Genomic DNA, 9,913 nt, shown 5'->3' with positions numbered 1-9,913 from the left:
GGGACTTTGAAAATTTTCCTGCACTCATGGTCATCCTACGAGGACACTTTGAAAATAAACACGACACTCTGGTCATCCTGTGGAGAGAGGACAAGAGGGTGGATCACGGTGGGACTGCCGTGACCCTAAGCTGCTATTGAGGCATCAACCTGGGATGAGCTGGGGTCTGACATCCCCCTGTTGCCATGGAGGTCTAAAGGATGACCATTAGTTGTGGTTCTCGCCCCGGGACTTGGGTCAGAGTACAGCCGAAGTGGAGCACTTGTGTCGGACTAGGGAGGCTGTGCCGTGCCCCCTGGAGGTCTAAAGGATGACCAGTAGTTGTGGTTCTCGCCCCGGGACTTGGGTCAGAGTATAGCCCAAGTGGAGCACTTGTGTCGGCCTAGGGAGGCTCTGCCGTGCCCCATGGAGGTCTAAAGGATGACCATGAGGTCAAAAGGATGACCAGTAGTTGTGGTTCTCGCCCCGGGACTTGGGTCAGAGTATAGCCCAAGTGGAGCACTTGTGTCGGACTAGGGAGGCTGTGCCGTGCCCCCTGGAGGTCTAAAGGATGACCAGTAGTTGTGGTTCTCGCCCCGGGACTTGGGTCAGAGTATAGCCCAAGTGGAGCACTTGGGTCGGACTAGGGAGGCTGTGTCGTGCCCCCTGGAGGTCTAAAGGATGACCAGTAGTTGTGGTTCTCGCCCCGGGACTTGGGTCAGAGAATAGCCCAAGTGGAGCACTTGTGTCGGACTAGGGAGGCTGTGCCGTGCCCCCTGGAGGTCTAAAGGATGACCAGTAGTTGTGGTTCTCGCCCCGGGACTTGGGTCAGAGTATAGCCCAAGTGGAGCACTTGTGTCGGACTAGGGAGGCTGTGCCGTGCCCCCTGGAGGTCTAAAGGATGACCAGTAGTTGTGGTTCTCGCCCCGGGTCGTGGGTCCGAGTATAGCCCAAGTGGAGCACTTGTGTCGGACTAGGGAGGCTGTGCCGTGCCCCCTGGAGGTCTAAAGGATGACCAGTAGTTGTGGTTCTCGCCCCGGGACTTGGGTCAGAGTATAGCCCAAGTGGAGCACTTGTGTCGGACTAGGGAGGCTGTGCCGTGCCCCCTGGAGGTCTAAAGGATGACCAGTAGTTGTGGTTCTCGCCCCGGGACTTGGGTCAGAGTTTAGCCCAAGTGGAGCACTTGTGTCGGTCTAGGGAGGCTGTGCCGGGCCCCCTGGAGGTCTAAAGGATGACCATTAGTTGTGGTTCTCGCCCCGGGACTTGGGTCAGAGTATAGCCCAAGTGGAGCACTTGTGTCGGCCTAGGGAGGCTGTGCCGGGCCCCACTGGAGGTCTAAAGGATGACCATTAGTTGTGGTTCTCGCCCCGGGACTTGGGTCAGAGTATAGCCCAAGTGGAGCACTTGTGTCGGACTAGGGAGGCTGTGCCGGGCCCCCTGGAGGTCTAAAGGATGACCAGTAGTTGTGGTTCTCGCCCCGGGACTTGGGTCCGAGTATAGCCCAAGTGGAGCACTTGTGTCGGACTAGGGAGGCTGTGCCGTGCCCCCTGGAGGTCTAAAGGATGACCAGTAGTTGTGGTTCTCACCCCGGGTCGTGGGTCCGAGTATAGCCCAAGTGGAGCACTTGTGTCGGACTAGGGAGGCTGTGCCGTGCCCCCTGGAGGTCTAAAGGATGACCAGTAGTTGTGGTTCTCACCCCGGGTCGTGGGTCCGAGTCTGGCCCGAGTAGAGCACTTTGGTCGGCTACCGGGGGGTGTGCCGTGCCCCCTGGAGGTCTAAAGGATGACCAGTAGTTGTGGTTCTCGCCCCGGGACTTGGGTCCGAGTATAGCCCAAGTGGAGCACTTGTGTCGGACTAGGGAGGCTGTGCCGTGCCCCCTGGAGGTCTAAAGGATGACCAGTAGTTGTGGTTCTCACCCCGGGTCGTGGGTCCGAGTATAGCCCAAGTGGAGCACTTGTGTCAGACTAGGGAGGCTGTGCCGTGCCCCCTGGAGGTCTAAAGGATGACCAGTAGTTGTGGTTCTCACCCCGGGTCGTGGGTCCGAGTCTGGCCCGAGTAGAGCACTTTGGTCGGCTACCGGGGGGTGTGCCGTGCCCCCTGGAGGTCTAAAGGATGACCAGTAGTTGTGGTTCTCGCCCCGGGACTTGGGTCAGAGAATAGCCCAAGTGGAGCACTTGTGTCGGACTAGGGAGGCTGTGCCGTGCCCCCTGGAGGTCTAAAGGATGACCAGTAGTTGTGGTTCTCGCCCCGGGACTTGGGTCAGAGTATAGCCCAAGTGGAGCACTTGTGTCGGACTAGGGAGGCTGTGCCGTGCCCCCTGGAGGTCTAAAGGATGACCAGTAGTTGTGGTTCTCGCCCCGGGTCGTGGGTCCGAGTATAGCCCAAGTGGAGCACTTGTGTCGGACTAGGGAGGCTGTGCCGTGCCCCCTGGAGGTCTAAAGGATGACCAGTAGTTGTGGTTCTCGCCCCGGGACTTGGGTCAGAGTATAGCCCAAGTGGAGCACTTGTGTCGGACTAGGGAGGCTGTGCCGTGCCCCCTGGAGGTCTAAAGGATGACCAGTAGTTGTGGTTCTCGCCCCGGGACTTGGGTCAGAGTTTAGCCCAAGTGGAGCACTTGTGTCGGTCTAGGGAGGCTGTGCCGGGCCCCCTGGAGGTCTAAAGGATGACCATTAGTTGTGGTTCTCGCCCCGGGACTTGGGTCAGAGTATAGCCCAAGTGGAGCACTTGTGTCGGCCTAGGGAGGCTGTGCCGGGCCCCACTGGAGGTCTAAAGGATGACCATTAGTTGTGGTTCTCGCCCCGGGACTTGGGTCAGAGTATAGCCCAAGTGGAGCACTTGTGTCGGACTAGGGAGGCTGTGCCGGGCCCCCTGGAGGTCTAAAGGATGACCAGTAGTTGTGGTTCTCGCCCCGGGACTTGGGTCCGAGTATAGCCCAAGTGGAGCACTTGTGTCGGACTAGGGAGGCTGTGCCGTGCCCCCTGGAGGTCTAAAGGATGACCAGTAGTTGTGGTTCTCACCCCGGGTCGTGGGTCCGAGTATAGCCCAAGTGGAGCACTTGTGTCGGACTAGGGAGGCTGTGCCGTGCCCCCTGGAGGTCTAAAGGATGACCAGTAGTTGTGGTTCTCACCCCGGGTCGTGGGTCCGAGTCTGGCCCGAGTAGAGCACTTTGGTCGGCTACCGGGGGGTGTGCCGTGCCCCCTGGAGGTCTAAAGGATGACCAGTAGTTGTGGTTCTCGCCCCGGGACTTGGGTCCGAGTATAGCCCAAGTGGAGCACTTGTGTCGGACTAGGGAGGCTGTGCCGTGCCCCCTGGAGGTCTAAAGGATGACCAGTAGTTGTGGTTCTCACCCCGGGTCGTGGGTCCGAGTATAGCCCAAGTGGAGCACTTGTGTCAGACTAGGGAGGCTGTGCCGTGCCCCCTGGAGGTCTAAAGGATGACCAGTAGTTGTGGTTCTCACCCCAGGTCGTGGATCCGAGTCTGGCCCGAGTAGAGCACTTTGGTCGGCTACCGGGGGGTGTGCCGTGCCCCCTGGAGGTCTAAAGGATGACCAGTAGTTGTGGTTCTCGCCCCGGGACTTGGGTCAGAGTATAGCCCAAGTGGAGCACTTGTGTCGGACTAGGGAGGCTGTGCCGTGCCCCCCGGAGGTCTAAAGGATGACCATGAGGTCAAAAGGATGACCAGTAGTTGTGGTTCTCGCCCCGGGACTTGGGTCAGAGTATAGCCCAAGTGGAGCACTTGTGTCGGCCTAGGGAGGCTGTGCCGGGCCCCCTGGAGGTCTAAAGGATGACCAGTAGTTGTGGTTCTCGCACCGGGACTTGGGTCAGAGTACAGCCAAAGTGGAGCACTTGTGTCGGTCTAGGGAGGCTGTGCCGGGCCCCCTGGAGGTCTAAAGGATGACCAGTAGTTGTGGTTCTCGCCCCGGGCCGTGGGTCTGAGTATGGCCCAAGTGGGGCACTTGCGTCGGACTGGGGAGGCTCTGCCGCGCCCCCTGGAGGTCAAAAGGATGACCAGTAGTTGTGGTTCTCACCCCGGGTCGTGGGTCCGAGTCTGGCCCGAGTAGATCACTTTGGTCGGCTACCGGGGGGTGTGCCGTGCCCCCTGGAGCCATGGGAGTGAGCTCCAGCAGACTGGTATTTTTCGGAGAACCAGGCCCACACTCCTCAGACTTTGTGCCCAGGGACAGGCCACCAAAATCGGCCGCGGCTCGTGCACTTTGCCCCTGCGTTTCTCCCAGAACCAGAGCCGGAAAAATCCCAAAATTGATGCCCAGAGATAGTCGACTCTGCCTGGAATAGATTGCCACCCAAACCCGCCAACTCACGCTGGTTTTCCGATGGCCTCACCTACTAACCCGAGCATGGTCATCGCTCGCACCTTCCAAAACCTCCAGGGGCGCAGGCACTTTTCATTTACTGGCCATAAGGCCGACCGCCTTAAGCGTTAAGCGATAAGCGAAAGGCTTAGTTTGGACTTAGTTTTTGGAGCGACGAGGTCGCCGTTTTGTCAATTCTGAACCGATTTTCACGCGGTTTTCGACTGCCTGCGCCTGGGGAGCCGCCCAGAAGCCCCAGGCAGTGTTCTGGGTGGACTTCCGGACCGGTCCGGACCCGGTACCGGCCGGGGGAACCGCACCACGCCTCTCGGGCGTTTCTACACCGATTTTCGCGGGGTTTTCGACTGCATAGACGGGGCCACCTGCTGCAGGGCCCGAGGGAGGGCCTGCCTGAGCTGGGTCCGACGCAGGGCCCGGTTCCTGGAGCCCGCTGGGGGGGGGGGGGGGGGGGGGGGGGTTCTCTAAGGCTCACGGCGGGCTGCTGAGGGGCCGGATCGGATGCAGACAGGCGCTCCTCTGCCCAGGTCTTTGCTCCCCTGCCCCACTAGGAATGGAAGACACACTGCCAACAGCTTCTGGAGGGTGATGGGCCCTGCTGCAGACCAGGTCCGACCCAGGTTTCAGCTATCCCACCCCGCAGGGACTTAAAGACACACTGCCATCAGCTTCTGGAGGCTGCTGAGCTCTACTATAGAGCAGGTCCGACCCAGGTTTCAGCTCCTGCAGCCCACTAGGACTTAAACACACACTGCCATCAGCGTCTGGATGGTGATGGGCCCTGCTGCAGACCAGGTCCGACCCAGGTATCAGCTCCTGCACCCCGCAGGGAATTGAAGACACACTGCCATCAGCTTCTGGAGGCTGCTGAGCTCTGCTATAGACCAGGTCCGACCCAGGTTTCAGCTCCTGCACCCCGCAGGGAACTAAACACACACTGCCATCTGCAACTGGAGGCTGCTGAGCCCTGCTGCAGACCAGGTCCGACCCAGGTTATGGCTCTCCCACCCCCCTGGGACTTAAACACACACAGCCATCAGCTTCTGGATGGTGATGGGCCCTGCTGCAGACCAGGTCCGACCCAGGTTTCTGCTCCTCAACCCCGCAGGGAATTAAAGACACACTGCCATCAGCTTCTGGAGGCTGCTGAGCTCCGCTGCAGGCCAGGTCCGACCCAGGTTACAGCTCTCCCACCCCGCAGGGAATTAAAGACACACTGCCATCAGCTTCTCGATGCTGCTGAGGCCTGCTATAGACCAGGTCCGACCCAGGTTTCTGCTCCTGCACCCCGCATGGACTTAAACCCACACTGCCATCGGATTCTGGAGGCTGCTGAGCCCTGATGCAGACCAGGTCCGACCCAAGTTTCAGCTCTCCCACCCCGCAGGGGATCAAACACACACTGCCATCAGCTGCTGGAGGCTGCTGAGCTCTGCTATAGACCAGGTCCGACCCAGGTTTCAGCTCTCCCACCAGGCAGGGACTTAAACACACACTGCCATCAGCTGCTGGAGGCTGCTGAGCTCTGCCATAGACCAGGTCCGACCCAGGTTTCAGCTCCTGCACCCCGCAGGGACTTAAACACACGCAGCCATCAGCTGCTGGAGGCTGCTGAGCTCTGCTATAGACCAGGTCCGACCCAGGTTTCAGCTCTCACACCAGGCAGGGACTTAAACACACACTGCCGTCAGCTTCTGGAGGCTGCTGAGCCCTGCTGCAGACCAGGTCCGACCCAGGTCTCAGCTCTCCCACCCCGCAGGGACTTAAACACACACTGATATCAGCTTCTGGAGGCTGCTGAGCTCTTCTATAGACCAGGTGCGACCCAGGTTTCTGCTCCTCCACCCCGCAGGGAACTAAACACACACTGCCATCAGCTTCTGGAGGCTGCTGAGCTCTGTTACAGACCAGGTCCGACCCAGGTTTCAGCTCTCCCACCAGGCAGGGTCTTAAAGACACACCGCCATCAGCGTCTGGAGGCTGCGGAGCTCTACTATAGACCAGGTCCGACCCAGGTTTCAGCTCCTCCACCCCGCCATAAGCTGCTGGAGGCTGGCTTCCGCTCCTCCACCCCGCCATCAGCTGCTGGGGGCTGGCTGGCTGCTGGAGGCTGGCTGCTGCTGCTGCTGCTCCTCCACCACGCCATCAGCAGCTGGAGGCTGCTGAGCTCTGCTATAGACCAGGTCCGACCCAGGTTTCAGCTCTCCCACCAGGCAGGGACTTAAACACACACTGCCATCAGCAACTGGAGGCTGCTGAGCTCTGCTGCAGACCAGGTCCGACCCAGCTTTCAGCTCCTGCACCCCGCAGGGACTTAAACACACACTGCCACCAGCTTCTGGAGGGTGATGGGCCCTGCTGTGGACCAGGTCCGACCCGGATATCAGCTCTCCCACCAGGCAGGGACTTAAACACACACTGCAATCAGCTGCTGGAGGCTGCTGAGCTCTTCTATAGACCAGGTCCGACCCAGGTTTCAGCTCTCCTACCAGGCAGGGACTTAAACACACACTGCCATCAGCTTCTGGAGGCTGCCGAGCCCTGCTGCAGACCATGTCCGACCCAGGTTTCAGCTCTCCCACCAGGCAGGGACTTAGAGGCACGCTGCCATCAGCTTCTGGAGGCTGCTGAGCTCTGCTATAGACCAGGTCCGACCCAGGTTTCAGCTCTCCCACCAGGCAGGGACTTAAACACACACTGCCATCAGCAACTGGAGGCTGCTGAGCTCTGCTGCAGACCAGGTCCGACCCAGCTTTCAGCTCCTGCACCCCGCAGGGACTTAAACACACACTGCCACCAGCTTCTGGAGGGTGATGGGCCCTGCTGTGGACCAGGTCCGACCCGGATATCAGCTCTCCCACCAGGCAGGGACTTAAACACACACTGCAATCAGCTGCTGGAGGCTGCTGAGCTCTTCTATAGACCAGGTCCGACCCAGGTTTCAGCTCTCCTACCAGGCAGGGACTTAAACACACACTGCCATCAGCTTCTGGAGGCTGCCGAGCCCTGCTGCAGACCATGTCCGACCCAGGTTTCAGCTCTCCCACCAGGCAGGGACTTAGAGGCACGCTGCCATCAGCTTCTGGAGGCTGCTGAGCTCTGCCATAGACCAGGTCCGACCCAGGTTTCAGCTCCTGCACCCCGCAGGGACTTAAACACACGCAGCCATCAGCTGCTGGAGGCTGCTGAGCTCTGCTATAGACCAGGTCCGACCCAGGTTTCAGCTCTCCCACCAGGCAGGGACTTAGAGGCACGCTGCCATCAGCTTCTGGAGGCTGCTGAGCTCTGCCATAGACCAGGTCCGACCCAGGTTTCAGCTCCTGCACCCCGCAGGGACTTAAACACACGCAGCCATCAGCTGCTGGAGGCTGCTGAGCTCTGCTATAGACCAGGTCCGACCCAGGTTTCAGCTCTCACACCAGGCAGGGACTTAAACACACACTGCCATCAGCTGCTGGAGGCTGCTGAGCTCTGCTATAGACCAGGTCCGACCCAGGTTTCTGCTCCTCCACCCCGCAGGGAATTAAAGACACACTGCCATCAGCTTCTGGATGGTGATGGGCCCTGCTGCAGACCAAGTCCGACCCGGGTTACAGCTCTCCCACCAGGCAGGGAATTAAACACACACTGCCATCAGCTTCTGCTGGCTGCTGAGCTCTGCTGCAGACCAGGTCCGACCCAGGTTTCAGCTCCTGCACCCCGCAGGGAACTAAACACACACTGCCATCACCTTCTGCTGGCTGCTGAGCCCTGCTGCAGACCAGGTCCGACCCAGGTTTCAGCTCCTGCACCCCGCAGTGGATTAAAGACACACTGCCATCAGGTTCTGGAGGCTGCTGAGCTCTGCTGCAGACCAGGTCCGACCCAGGTTATGGCTCTCCCACCCCGCAGGGACTTAAACACACACCGCCGTCAGCTTCTGGATGGTGATGGGCCCTGCTGCAGACCAGGTCCGACCCACGTTTCAGCTCTCCCACCCCGCAGGGGATGAAACACACACTGCCATCAGCTTCTGGAGGCTGCTGAGCTCTGCTAAAGACCAGGTCCGACCCAGCTTTCAGCTCTCCCACCAGGCAGGGAGTTAAAGACACACTGTCATCGGCTTCTGGAGGGTGCTGAGCCCTGCTGCACACCAAGTCTGACCCAGGTTTCAGCTCATCCACCCCGCAGGGACCTAAACACACACTGCCATCAGCTTCTGAGTGGTAATGGGCCCTGCTGCAGACCAGGTCCGACCCAGGTTTCAGCTCCTCCACCCCGCCATCACCAGCTGGAGGCTGGCTGCTGCTCCTGCACCCTGCCATCAGCTGCTGGAGGCTTCTGTTCCTCCACCCCGCCATCAGCAGCTGGAGGCTGGCTGCTGGAGGCTGGCTGCTGCTCCTCCACCCCGCCATCAGCTGCTGGAGGCTGGCTGCTGCTCCTGCACCCCGCCATCAGCTGCTGGAGGCTGGCTGCTGGAGGCTGGCTGCAGCTCCTCCACCCCACCATCAGCTGCTGGACGCTGGCTGCAGCTCCTGCACCCCGCCATCAGCTGCTGGAGGCTGGCTTCTGCTCCTCCACCCCGCCATCAGCTGATGGAGGCTGCCTGCTTCTCCACCCCGCCATCACTAGCTGGAGGCTGGCTGCTGGAGGCTGGCTGCAGCTCCTCCACCCCGCCATCAGCTGCTGGAGGCTGGCTGCTGCTCCTGCACCCCGCCATCAGCTGCTGGAGGCTGGCTGCTGCTCCTCCACCCAACCATCAGCTGCTGGACGCTGGCTGCAGCTCCTCCACCCCACCATCAGCTGCTGGACGCTGGCTGCAGCTCCTCCACCCCGCCATCAGCTGCTGGAGGCTGCCTGCAGCTCCTGCACCCCGCCATCAGCTGCTGGAGGCTGCCTGCAGCTCCTGCACCCCGCCATCACCAGCTGGAGGCTGGCTTCTGCTCCTACACCCCGCCATCAGCTGATGGAGGCTGCCTGCTTCTCCACCCCGCCATCACTAGCTGGAGGCTGGCTGCTGGAGGCTGGCTGCAGCTCCTCCACCCCACCATCAGCTGCTGGACGCTGGCTGCAGCTCCTGCACCCCGCCATCAGCTGCTGGAGGCTGCCTGCAGCTCCTGCACCCCGCCATCACCAGCTGGAGGCTGGCTTCTGCTCCTCCACCCCGCCATCAGCTGATGGAGGCTGCCTGCTTCTCCACCCCGCCATCACTAGCTGGAGGCTGGCTGCTGGAGGCTGGCTGCAGCTCCTCCACCCCGCCATCAGCTGCTGGAGGCTGGCTGCTGCTCCTCCACCCAACCATCAGCTGCTGGACGCTGGCTGCAGCTCCTCCACCCCACCATCAGCTGCTGGACGCTGGCTGCAGCTCCTCCACCCCACCATCAGCTGCTGGACGCTGGCTGCAGCTCCTCCACCCCGCCATCACCAGCTGGAGGCTGCCTGCTGCTCCTCCACCCCGCCATCAGCTGATGGACGCTGGCTGCAGCTCCTCCACCCCGCCATCTGCTGCTGGAGGCTGGCTGGCCGCTGGAGGCTGGCTGCTGCTCCCACACACCGCCATCAGCTGCTGGAGGCTGGCTGGCTGCTGGAGGCTGGCTGCTGCTGCTCCTCCTCCCCGCCATCACC

Source organism: Nothobranchius furzeri, unplaced genomic scaffold, assembly GCF_043380555.1.
Source record: "Nothobranchius furzeri strain GRZ-AD unplaced genomic scaffold, NfurGRZ-RIMD1 Scf040, whole genome shotgun sequence".
Lineage (NCBI taxonomy): Eukaryota > Metazoa > Chordata > Actinopteri > Cyprinodontiformes > Nothobranchiidae > Nothobranchius > Nothobranchius furzeri.
Note: the sequence above shows the minus strand (reverse complement) of the source record.